The sequence below is a fragment of the Nannospalax galili genome, unplaced genomic scaffold (assembly GCF_000622305.1).
Source record: "Nannospalax galili isolate Female #2095 unplaced genomic scaffold, S.galili_v1.0 scaffold2019, whole genome shotgun sequence".
Taxonomy (NCBI): Eukaryota; Metazoa; Chordata; class Mammalia; order Rodentia; family Spalacidae; genus Nannospalax; species Nannospalax galili.
Genome location: NW_008342625.1, coordinates 215,961 through 228,161, shown reverse-complemented (window position 1 = coordinate 228,161; position 12,201 = coordinate 215,961).

Below are 12,201 nucleotides of genomic sequence, written 5' to 3'. Positions count from 1 at the left end.
AGGGACTCCTTCTGCCTTAGGTACTGCTCACGCTACAGTGCTCAGGACAGTGACTGGCACATAGTAGGCTCATTCTCTCTGCCTCTCAGTCTCTGTTGTCTCTCTTGGATCTCAATGTCTCTTTATCTCTCTGCCTTTGTCTTTCTGTTTTTGTCTGTTGTCTCTCGGGTCTCTCTCTGTTTCTCTGTCTCTTTCTCTCTCTCCTCTCTGTCTTTCTGTTTCTATTTGTCTCTGTCATCTCTCTCAGGTCTTTCTCTGTCTCTGTTTCAGTCCCCCCCCCCCCCAGCCCAGAATGGTAGCCTGGAACTCACTATGTAGCCCAGGCTGGTCTTGAATTTGCAAATTCTCCTGTCTCAGCTTCCTGAGTACTGGGGTTACAGGCACACACCCCCATGTCTTGTTCAGAGTAGGGTCTCAAGAGTGCCCTGGACCACACACAGTATGGTCTTGAAAGCACCATGGACAGCATCAGACACATAGTAGGTTCTCAAAAGTACCATGGACAGCAACAGACACAGTAGATTCCCAGCAGATGCTCACCGAGAGCTGTCCTTCTGCTGTTTGGGTCCCATCTTTCCCTGGGCAGAACAAGCATCTGAGAGAAAACTCCTGGTTGATAGTAGGTCAGTACATTATTCTTAAAGGACAGCACAGATACTCGTATAGAAAAAAAAAAGTCTCACTTCCGACAGTGACTCATTTTGTGACCTTGGGTGGATTGCCTTTCCTGTCTGAGAAAGGCAGATAGCAATTGGTACAATGCTTCTCTTGAAGGCTGGGAACTTTTATTTAGAGATTCTGGCACATTTTCAATGCTCTTAAAGTACAATTTCCTTAATATCCAGGTGGCTGTAAGTGATTAGAGAAGTGGAATCAAATGAACTGTGATTTACCAAGGTGATGGATCAAAGTTGTAGGGGGAGGGGTGTGTTTTTTGTTGCTGGCTTTGTAGGCATTTGTGGATGCATATACTCTTTTTTTTTTTTTTGGTCTTTTTTTTTGTTTTTGAGATAGGGTCTTTCTGTAGCCCTAGCTGGTCTGGAACTCATTGTGTAGACCAGACTGGCCTGGAACTCAGAGATCTGCCTGCCTCTGCCCCCGCAAGTGCTGGGATTAAAGGCATGTGCCATCATGCCTGGCCTTGAACTCACGGTCCTCTTGCCTCAGCTTCCTAATTGATAGCATTATAGGCATAGTCCACTATGTCCAATATAAATCATGAATGCATATTCTTCTCTGGTGTGTGTGTAAGGTGTATGTGTGTGTGCATGACTGTGCATGTACATGTGGAGGCTAGAGGTCTATGACAGGTATCCTTCTCTGTTGCTCTCCACCTTATTTTTTGAGACAGGGTCTCTTACTGAATCTGGAGCTGATTGAATGACTAGACTAGCTGGCCAGGAAGGCCCCCCAAAACCCCAGAAAAGATTTAGCTATCTCTGCCCATTCTCCACCTTCCAGCACTGGGATCATAGTCTTACACTACTGTACCTTGAGAAGCAGAGATTGTGACTCATTTGGAATTTGAACTCAGGTCCTCGTGTTTACACAGCAGGTACCTTAGCCACTGAGCCATCTGCCTAGCTCACATGCATATTCTCCTAAAGAATCTGTTTGTTCCAGAATGCTCATTCATAGCCTAAATTCTGTTACAGACCTGTTTGGAGATGTAATTGTTTGACTTTATTTGAAGCTGCACTCATGTCTAATAATAAACCCTCTTGTTGGTTTGTTTTGAGACAGAGCTCAGTTTGTATCCTAGGCAGGCCTGGAACTCATTATGGAGTCTAGGCTGGATTTGAACACACAGTGATTCTTTTGCCTCAGCCTCCTGAGTCCTGGGATTGTGGGCAGGCATGAGCCACCACACTTGGCTATAAATCCATATTCACTTAAAGCTGATTATTTACCAGGTTGTACAAACCCCCTTTCCTTCATAATAGCCAGTCCCCCCAATTCTTGTTGAAAGGTAGGAAGTATTTCTATTCCCATATTACAGATGAGGGAACTGAGGCTCAGAGAGGTTTAGTAACTTGCCTATGGCCACAAAACTACCTGGAAGAGCAGTAACTGAATTTGTGTAACATTTTTCTAACCTTTGGAAAATTATGCATGTGTATTTATGACTAAGAAAATAAGCAGAGGGGCTGGAGAGATGGCTCAGTGATTAAGAGCACTGGCTGCTCTTGCAGAATACCTAGGTTCGAATCCTGGCACGCACATGGTGACTGACAACCGTCTGTAACTTCAGTCCCAGGGAATCCAATGCCTTCTTCTGTCCTTTGTTGGCACTGCATGACACAGATGCACTTACACACATGCAGGCATAACACACATACAAATAAATAAATAATAAAGTAAGATAAGGAGAAAGGGTCTGGAGAGATGGCTTAGTTGGTACGGCGTCTGCCAAGATGGCCTGAGTTTGAATGCCAAGCACCCATGTCAAAGTCAGGTGTGCAAGCAATACACTTTTTTAAAAAAAAAGCCAGGTGTGTGGCAAACATCTTTAACTCCCAGAGCTGGGAAGCAGAGATAGGTGTGTCCCTGGAACTCATTAGCCCGCCATCCTAGGTAATCAATGAGCTTGAGGTCTGGTGAGAGACCATGTCTCAAAAAATAAGGTGGAAGCCAGATGTGGTGGCACACGCCTTTAATCCCCACACTTGGGAGGCAGAGCAGGCAGATCTCTGTGAGTTAAAGGCCAGTCTGGTCTACATAGTGAGTCCAGGCCAGTTGGGGCTACAGAGAGACCCTGACTTCAAAAGACCCCCCCCAAAATAAGGTGGAGAGCCACTGAGGAAGACATCAATGTCATTGCACACCACTTACATGCACACACACATATATGCACAACACACAAAACATACAAATTAATTAAACAAAATAAGGAGAGGGCAGGGGATGTGGGCTCAGTTGGTGGAATGCTTGTCTAGTATGCATGAAGCCCAAGGTTTGATCCCCAGCACTATATAAACTGGGCATGGTGGTATATGCTTACAGTCCTAGCACTGGAGTTGGAAGGATCAGAAATTCAAGGTCATCTTTAGCTGCATAGGCAGTTTGGGGTCAACCTGGCTACATGAAATCCTGTTTCAGAAATTAAAAGAAAAGAAGGAATAAGGGGATGTGATAAAATTCCTAACCATTCTGAAGGACTTGGGATAAAAAGGAACGTTCAGGAGAGCACTGGTCTGTAATCAGGTGCTCAAATGTGGAGTGAATGTAGGGGAGGGCAGAGCTGATGGATGACACGCTGCCTGCAGTGCACCTGTACTCACGAGATAAGCCCTTGGTTGATCCATCAAATTCCAGTCCAGTTCAAAGCCAAATCGTGTTTGCACAGCAAACAACAGAGCAGCGTCCGCAGAGGCCAGGTCTTGGATACAGCTGTGCCTCTGGAATGCAGACAGGAGGAGACACCTGCAGCCAGAGGCCCTGAGCCAAAGCAGATGGGATCTATGACAGGGCGCAGAGGCAGTTTCTGAGTTCTCGCCCTGTTGCACTGAAACCGGTGTTGGTGCAATTCCCTCCACTGGAGCCCTTCACCTAAGCACATCTGGCCACTGTTCATTCATTCACTCAGCCATTCGTCAGATGGTTTCCAGAAGCTTTCTGTGTGCCAGGCCCTACGGGAAGCGATGCTGAGGAGAGCAAGACACAGGGAGTTCCTGCTCTGAAGGGGTTTGCAGTCTTGGGGAAAGGGATGGGTGTTGCAGGGATATAAGCATTAAACAAATTGTATGAATAATGGTCTCCCTATTCAGTGAGAAGACTGTTGTGAGAGGGTTCCTCATTAAGCATGTGACCAAAGACCCCCCCTCACCTGCCTGCAGAAGTAATTTTGATTGAAACCAAGATATGTTGCTAAGGGTGAGGATATTTAAAAGTGGGCAGAAGGGGCTGGAGAAATGGCTCAGCGGTTAAGAGCACTGACTGCTCTTGCAGAGGACCCGGATTCGATTCCCAGCACCCACATGGCAGCTACAAACCGTCCTTAACTCCAGTTCCAGGGGAATCTGAAGCCCTCTTCTGACCTCCGTGGCATTGCACGACATGGGTGCACTCACATACATGCAGGCAATATACTCATACACATAAAATAAAAATAATAAAATTTTTAAAAATAAAAAAGGCAGGGGCAGAAAGGGTGCTGGGAGTGTAGCTCAGTTGATAGAGGACTTGCATAGGGCCTTGAGTTTGATCCCCAGTACTGTATAAACTGGGTGGGTGAAAGGATGCACATTGTAATCAGATTATTTGGGAGGCAGAGGCAGGAGGATCAGGAGTTCAAGGTCATCTTTGACTACATGTAAAAAGACTTCACTTTATTGTCGGAGAACACTTGACTGTCTCATGATGGGGGTGGACCAAATGGGCTGAGAAGCCCAAGTAAAGCTGCAAAGCCTTTTAGGTTTCATCTCAAAAGACTGCTATAGGGGCCACTGAGAGAGATGGTTTTTTTGGGCAAAGGTGTCTACTACCAAGCCTGAGGACTTGAGTTCAGTCCCTCTGACCCACATGGTGGAGGCTGAGAGCTGACTTCCACAAATTGTCCTCTGGTCTCCACATGCACACCCCTGCACACGCCCCCTCCATGTAGATACCCCCACTTGCACACACACAAAATAAAATTAATAAAAATGTAAAAGTCTGCTATGTTCCAAGCTGGAAGAAATGGCTTATTTGGTAAAGTATTTGTCTTATAAGCAGAAAGACCTGAGTTCCATTCCCAGAACCCCCTTTTTTTTTTTTGGTCTTTTTGAGACAGGGTCTCCCTGTAACCCCAGCTAGCCTGGAACTCACTATGTGGACCAGGATGGCCTTGAACTCCAGAGATCTGCCTGCCTGTGTCTCCTGAGTGCTGGGACTAAAGGCGTGGGCCACCATGCCTGGTTCCCCAGAACCCATGTTATAAAAATTAAAGTATGGCATGATGACACACACTTGTAATCCTAGCACTTTGGGAGACACAGACAGGTAGATCCTTAGATCCTTGGGGCTCACCAACCAGTAAGTCCAGACTCCAGGCTAGTGAGAGATGTTGTCTAAAAAAAAAAAAAAGGATGGCTTCTGAGGTTGTTCTAAAGTAAGCGCTATACATCTTGTGGTTTTGTTGTTTTTTTCTTTGTTTTTAAGACAGAGCCTCACTATGTAGCCCTGGTTGGCCTGGAACTCACTATGTAGAACAGCCTGGCTTTGAACTTACAGAGATCTGCCTGCCTCTGCCTCCTGAGGGCTGGGATTAAAGGTGTGTACTTTCATGTCCAGCCTCAAACCTCCCCCAACCCCTGCACCCTGTTTTTGAGACAGGGTCTCTCATTTAACCTGGAATTCACTGATTAGGTCTGGCTGCCTGGCCAGCAGGCTTCTCGGGATCAGACTGTAACCCAGCTCTTGGGTTATAAGTGCAATGGCTTCTTCACATGTATTCTGGGGCTTGAACTCAATTCTTCATGCTTGCAAAGCAAGCTCTTTACCTACTGAGCTATCTTGGTCTTTCCCAGGCTTCAGTTTTCCTGGTTCCTCCTTCACTAATAAGGCCTCCTGTGGATATTGGGCTCCATCAGGTAAAGCAACTCACTCCCCGATTTCATTCTCTCTGTGGTGTTGAGCTCTTGTCCCTCTGCCTTGTACTCTAACATCTTGAGATTCCAAGCATCAGCGAGTGGACAGCTTTGAGGGGCCATTCTTCTGTCTCTCACCAGCCCTTCAAATACTCTGCCCTGTCTTTTATTGGCTTGAGCAAACTCCGATCTCTCTGAACCCAGCTGTCTACCTCCTCCATGCTGGTAGTAGGCAACTGAGTATGGTGGTGAGAAAGAAAATGCACAGCTCCCTAAATTCCTGTGGGCTCATCTCAAGTGACCTGCGAGCACTAAGGTGGCTCTGCTGTGGTACCCCAGTCTATTCACACTGCCTAGCTCTCTGCGGCCGGCACATGTCTCCTCCCCTCCCCTCTCTTCAAGCCCCCGCACTTCCTTCCTGTCCTCATCTCAGCTGCTGCTCTGCTTCCTACTTCCCACAGAAAAGTGGAGCAGTCGGAAGTGTGTTTCCCAGACTCAGCTGTGCCCACCAGTGTCTGTGCTCAGCGCCAGCCCCACTCCTTCTGTCCCTCTGGCTCAAGGCCTGCCTGAAGCAGTTCTGCCCTGCTCTGGATCCCTTCACTGCTCACTGCTCCCCCTTGCCCCTGTGCTTCCTTCTGGTTATGGGGACCCCTCTCCCTTCTCTCTCTGGATTATTCTGCCATCAGCATACAAACCTGTTTTCATTTCTTCCATCACACAAAACAGAGCAGACCAAAGCCCTCTTGTTCCTACATCCCTTCTAGCACATGCCCTATTTCTTTTTTTAAAAAAAAATTTAATTTATTATTTTTATTTTATGTGTATGAGTGTATTGCCTGCATGTTTATGAGTGCGCTCATGACGTGCAATGCCTTGGAGGTCAGAAGAGGGTGTCAGATTCCCCTGGAACTGGAGTTAAGGATGGTTCGTAGCTGCCATGTGGGTGCTGGGAATCGAACCTGGGTCCTCTGCAAGAGCAGTCAGTGCTCTTAACCACTGAGCCATCTCTCCAGCCCCATGCCCTATTTCTTTGCAGAAAAAAAGCTGTCCTCTGTCTTTGTTCACTGTCTGGCTCATATTTGGCCTTGAGTGCTTCTCAAGGTCACAGACAACAGTCAGGGTGCTAGATCCAGTGGTTGGTCTCAGTTCACAATCATCCATTGATTCCAGTCATCTATTGATTCAGCTGACCACTCCTTCCTCCGAACACTTTCCTCCTGGTGTCCCTATCTCCCTGTCACTCTTTTGTAAGCTCCTTCACTGTGTTCTTAGCTTCTTGCCCTCAAGATGCTGGGGATGCAACGTGAGTGTGCACACGTGCGTGTGAGTGTCTGTGTGTGTCTAAGTTTGAAATATCATAAACTAACCGTCTCTAAATTGCTGTCACCTATATCTCTTCTCTTAAAGCTAGTCTCTTCTCTGTCTTCCACTTGGAAGTCGAGCGCAAAATTAAACTGCCATGAAGGCTTCCCGTTGCTCAGGCTAAGAACTTTAGCCTCAGCCTGGACTTCCTCCTTCTCTCTCTGAGCCAATCCATGCGAGCTCTGCTTCCAGAGATCCCCCTGACTGCACTGGCCCAGGCCACTGCCACCTGTTGCCTGGACTAAGGCAGTAATCTCCCCTCAGCTCTCCCTGTTGTTCTTAGGTTATCTTCAACAGAGGGACCCTTTGGGAAGGTAAGTCCAGTTCCATCCCATATCTAATCAAAGCCCATAGTGGCTTGGCACAGCCAGTCGGCCCTGCGTGAGCTGCCCTGCTTGGCTTCTTGCCACAAATGACTTTGCCCTGGTTTTCTCACTGCTGCTCCGAGTGCCAGGCATGTCCCATTCAAGGGTCTCTGCACTGCCTGCTGCCTCACGCAGGGATATTCTTCAGACACCTTTGGCTCTCCTTTACCCCTCCTTCGTATCTTTACCCAAATGCCACCTTCCCAAAGCAGCTTGCTGACCATTGGCTTATACCAACATCCTTACCAGCCCTGGGCCAGGCTCTCTACTCTCTAGCTGGGTTGCTGTTCTCCACCCCACCCTGCAACACACTGTGTGGGTGTCCTCTTGTCTCGGTGACAAACTCTACTGACAGTGTCTGCAACAACAGGATGCATTGCTTTACATTATGGACTAGGCCTGGGGTGCAGCTTGGTACTGGAGCATTTGCCTAGCTAATGCATTTCCCAGGTCTCTCTCTCTCTCTCTCTCTCTCTCTCTCTCTCTCTCTCTCTCTCACACACACACACACACACACACACACACACACACGCACACACAGAGGCAGGCATGCACGCAGTATGCACGTGTACACAAATGTCCAGATCAGAACCATAAGAGCGGGCTCTTTGCAGGCTGTGGGAATGAACCTGCCTTCCTTGCTTTTTCATCTTGTAGAGGTTACCTAAGCTCCTGGCCCTCATCATCCCTAGTGCAGGCTTTTATTATTTGTTTGTTTGTTTTCTTTTCTTTCTTTTTTATTTTTGAATAAAATTTATTACTGTATTTATTTGTTTACTTGTTATTTAATTTATGTGTATTCCGTAGTGCATGTGTGGAAGTCAGAGAGCCACTTGTGGGAGTTGGTTCTTTCCTTCCACTATGATAAATGGGTCACTTGATAAATGGGTCACTCAGGTCGTCAGGCTTGGCAGCAAGTTCCTTTATATACTGAGCCATCTCTCTGTCCTCCAGGCTCTTTTAAGGACTCCTGTTACCTGGCATCCACTAGGAGAATCCAGGTTAATATCCTTGTCCCTAGACTGATTGCTTTAGCCACTGCAGAATTTCTTTTGCCATGTTGGCCTCCCACTGGGCTGGGCTCTTTCCTCAGTGCCAAGGCAGCTCTTGTTAAGTTACATTCTCACATAGTCCACCAGAATGAATATTCAGATAGTTGCAGGCAGGAGAGGGCTACCAATGTTACCCTTTATTATTATTATTAATATTATTATTATTATTAGTTCTTCTCTTCCTCCTTCTCCTCCTCCTTCTTCTCATCATCATCATCTGTGTATGTGTGTATGTGTATGATGTATATATGGCATGGCACACATCTGGAGATCAGAGGTCAACTTTGTGGCGTTGGTTTTCTCCTACCTTTCTGTGGTTTCTGGGGGATCATACTCAGGTTGTTAGGCTTGTACAGCAAACTCTGTTACCCACTGAGACATCTCACCCTTTCTTCTTTGAGGTCTCCTCCCTGCCTTCCCCTTTCTGTTTTTTGATACAGACCTTACTGTGTAGTCTGGGCTGGCCTCCAACTTGCTATAATCCTCCTGCCTCAGCCTTCTGATAATGGAATTACGGGTGTGACACCATGCTCAGCTCTCAACATATGTGTTCTTTTTTAAAAAAGATTTTTTTTGTGTATGTGTATGTGAATGCATACTTGCTTGTGTGGATATGTACGTGTGTGTGCATGCATGTGAAGGCCAGAAGCTGATGGTCAATGTCTTCAATTTCTTTCTACCTTATTTATTTAGTTTACTTTATGCATATGAGTGTTTTGCCTGCATGTGAGTGTACCTGTGTTGTGCAGGTTGTCAGAAGAGGGCATCAGATCCCTTGGAACTGGAATTATCAGTTATCAGTTATCAGATGGTTATCAATCACCCTGTGGGTGCTGGGAACCAAACCCAGGCCCTCTGCATGAGCAGCTAGTGCTCTTAACTGCTGAGTCATCTCTCCAGCCTCACCTACCTTATTTTTTGAGAAAAGGTCTCTTACTGAGGCCAGAGCTCACCAACTGGCTAGACTTGCTGGCCAGTAAGCTCTGGGTAACTACCTGTCCCTGCCTGCCCAACCCTAGGGTTACAGATATGTGTCACCACACCTGGCTTTTACATGGATGCTGGGGATCTGAACTCAGGTCTTTGTGCTTCTTTGGAAGGCACTTTACCAACTGAACCATCTCCCTAGGCCCTCCATCTGTGTTCATGAGGGCAGAGTGTAGACTCCTCAGGAAGGACTTTTGTCTATGTTCCCATTGCCTAGGACTGTGTGTGGATGACAGTTGCTGCTCACTGATTACTGGTTTGGAACAAACACTTGATGGGTCACCAGACTAACAACTGGTCTTGGGAAGCACCTGCCACCTGCATGCTGGGCAGGGTTGACAGTGCCCAGGGTAGCTGCTCATAGGACACTGGGCTGCTCCTCAGCTTGGACTGGCTGCTGGGGCTGCTCTCCCCTTCCAGCAGGTTGGCTCTTAGATGCTGCTCCAGTGCACTTTGGTTTAATTTCTTGATGTTTACTGAATCCTCGGTGGAAGGCTTGGTCCCGCCCCACCACTCCAGGAGATGTCTAGAAAGAGCCTCAGCTCCCTCAGATTTGAACCAGAGATTTGTCTTCAGTCTGGAAAACATGGTATTTGTTACCATAGCAACCGAACTTCTGAAAAAATGGATGTCAAGTATCTCTCAGATCCTGGTACTCATGGCAACCGCCATTCTGCATGTTGGGGGGGGGGTGAAGGAGAAAATGTGCCTTGTAGTCTTTCTGCCTATGAGTCAGGAAGGGGAGAGGGGAGGTGAGCATCAGGATTCCTTCTAGAATGGATGGGACATGGAGGTTTTGGCAATAGTGGGGTTCAAGGCTGACCCCTCCCTCAGTGGGAAGGCAGTGCTCTTTGGGTTCACACAGTGCCTTTCCCGGGCTGCAGGGAAGAAGGTCTGTCTCTCACCTCTCTCTTCTCTGATGCTGCTCAAATCCCTGGAGACTTGCTTGGGCCCCACCAGGGACACACATGGGAGCAGACAGATTGACAGGTTGATTGACAGACACAAACGCATGCTCCTGTGCACTGGGGCTCTGACAGGTGGAGGCATCATCAGTCTCTCACCCTGTTTATTTGCCCCTCGCTCCATTTGTGTGTTCTAGTGAACATAAGACCGAGTGTCCACTATGTGTCCCACTGTGCTCGAGGACCCCAGAAGCAAAAGGGACACAATTCAGGATGTGTGAGTTCTTCTCCAGCCCTGAGTCTCACCACATAATAAACAAACGAGTGAGTTGCAGTACAGATTGAAAGAATACGGCGAGGTGGGGGTGATTAACTGGGGAGATACAGGTGGGGGGTGGCAACCAAAGAATTTGGCCTCCGTTCAGGTTCTTTCACGGAAAAGGCTGGCCAGATTGTATGCATCCCAGAAGGCTTGGTCTCTACCATGTTTCTCCAGAGTACCTTGGACCACTGCTGGACTTTAGCGGAAGATGTTACAGCCTCCCACTGTGCTTTTGGCTTGTGTCTCATGCTCAGTGTGAGTGCAAAATAACAACACGCTTCTTTTCCATCTCGAGTTAAATTAGTGCTTTAAAAGAATACAATCAGTGGGGCCTGGAGAGATGGCTTAGTAGTTAAGAGCACTGGCTGTTCTTGCAGAGGACAGAGGTTTGATTCCCAGCACTCACATAACAGTCGACAACCGTCCATAACTCTAGTTCCAGGGGAATCAGACATTTTCTTCTGACCTCTGAGGGCATTTGCATGACCTAGGTACACTTACATACATGCAGGTATTACACTTATACACATAAAATAAAAATAATGAACTGTTATAAAATACAGTCAGTGATTCATTAGAATCTGGAATACATGGGCTTTCCCCATTTGACTCCCAGTGTTCATTAGTAACCAGACCTGAGATCTTGGAGCATCTTCTGGGCTTTGGACTCCTGGTCACGGTTCCTCCCTGAGGAAGTGTGACCTGCCTTCTCCATGATAGACAGGCAGGCTATGGGTCCAGTTAGGAGGATTTTGAGGAGTGACCCCTCATTCAGTGGGGAGTATGACTTGTGGAGCCACCACTGGGTGGACAGAATGCACAAATGAATAGTCATTATGAGCTTACATTCTGATGATAAACATGCAGTTTTCAGATACAGCACTTCAGTGGTAATGAGAGAACTGACGAAAAATAAACAGGGAAGTGGGTGAGGAGAGCCAGTGCTGAGGTGCTGATAGCTGAGGTTAGGTGCGTTGGGAGAAATAACCAAAACAACGGTGGTTCAAGAAAGACAATTTCTTTTTCTTTCTTTTTTTGGAGACAGGGTCTCCCTGTAGCTGCCCTAGTACTAATAGAGATCCGCCTGCCTCTGCCTCCCAAGTGCTAGGATTAAAAGCATGTGCCACCATGCCTTAAAAAATTTCAAATTTGTATTTTTCTTTTATTTTTTGAGACAGGGTCTCCCTGTAGCCCCAGCGGGCCTGGAATTCACTGTGTAGACCAGGCTGACCTTGATTTCACAGAGATCTCCTGCTTCTGCCTCTTGAGTGCTGGGATCAAAGGCGTCGCCACGCCCAGCAGGATGCTCTTGGTGGTGGTACATACCAACTGGATTACACAGTAAGGTTATTGTCTCACAATCCAGGGATGGAGTGCCTTCTGGCACAGCTTGACCCACGCTCCAGCTTCACTCCTATGGTTCTTGGCATTGCCCTTCTCCCTGTTAGACTTGGTGGCTTCCACAGTCACAACATAGTCAGAATTTAGATATATTAGCCAAAGGCAGGACAGGACTCTATTACTGTCTTGCTCTGCTCTCCCCTCCCCTCCCCTTCCCTCCCCTCCTCTCCCCTCCTTTCTCCTCCCCTCCCTTTTCTTCTTTCCTTTCCCTTCCTTTGGCTTCTTTTTTCTGCTTTCCCC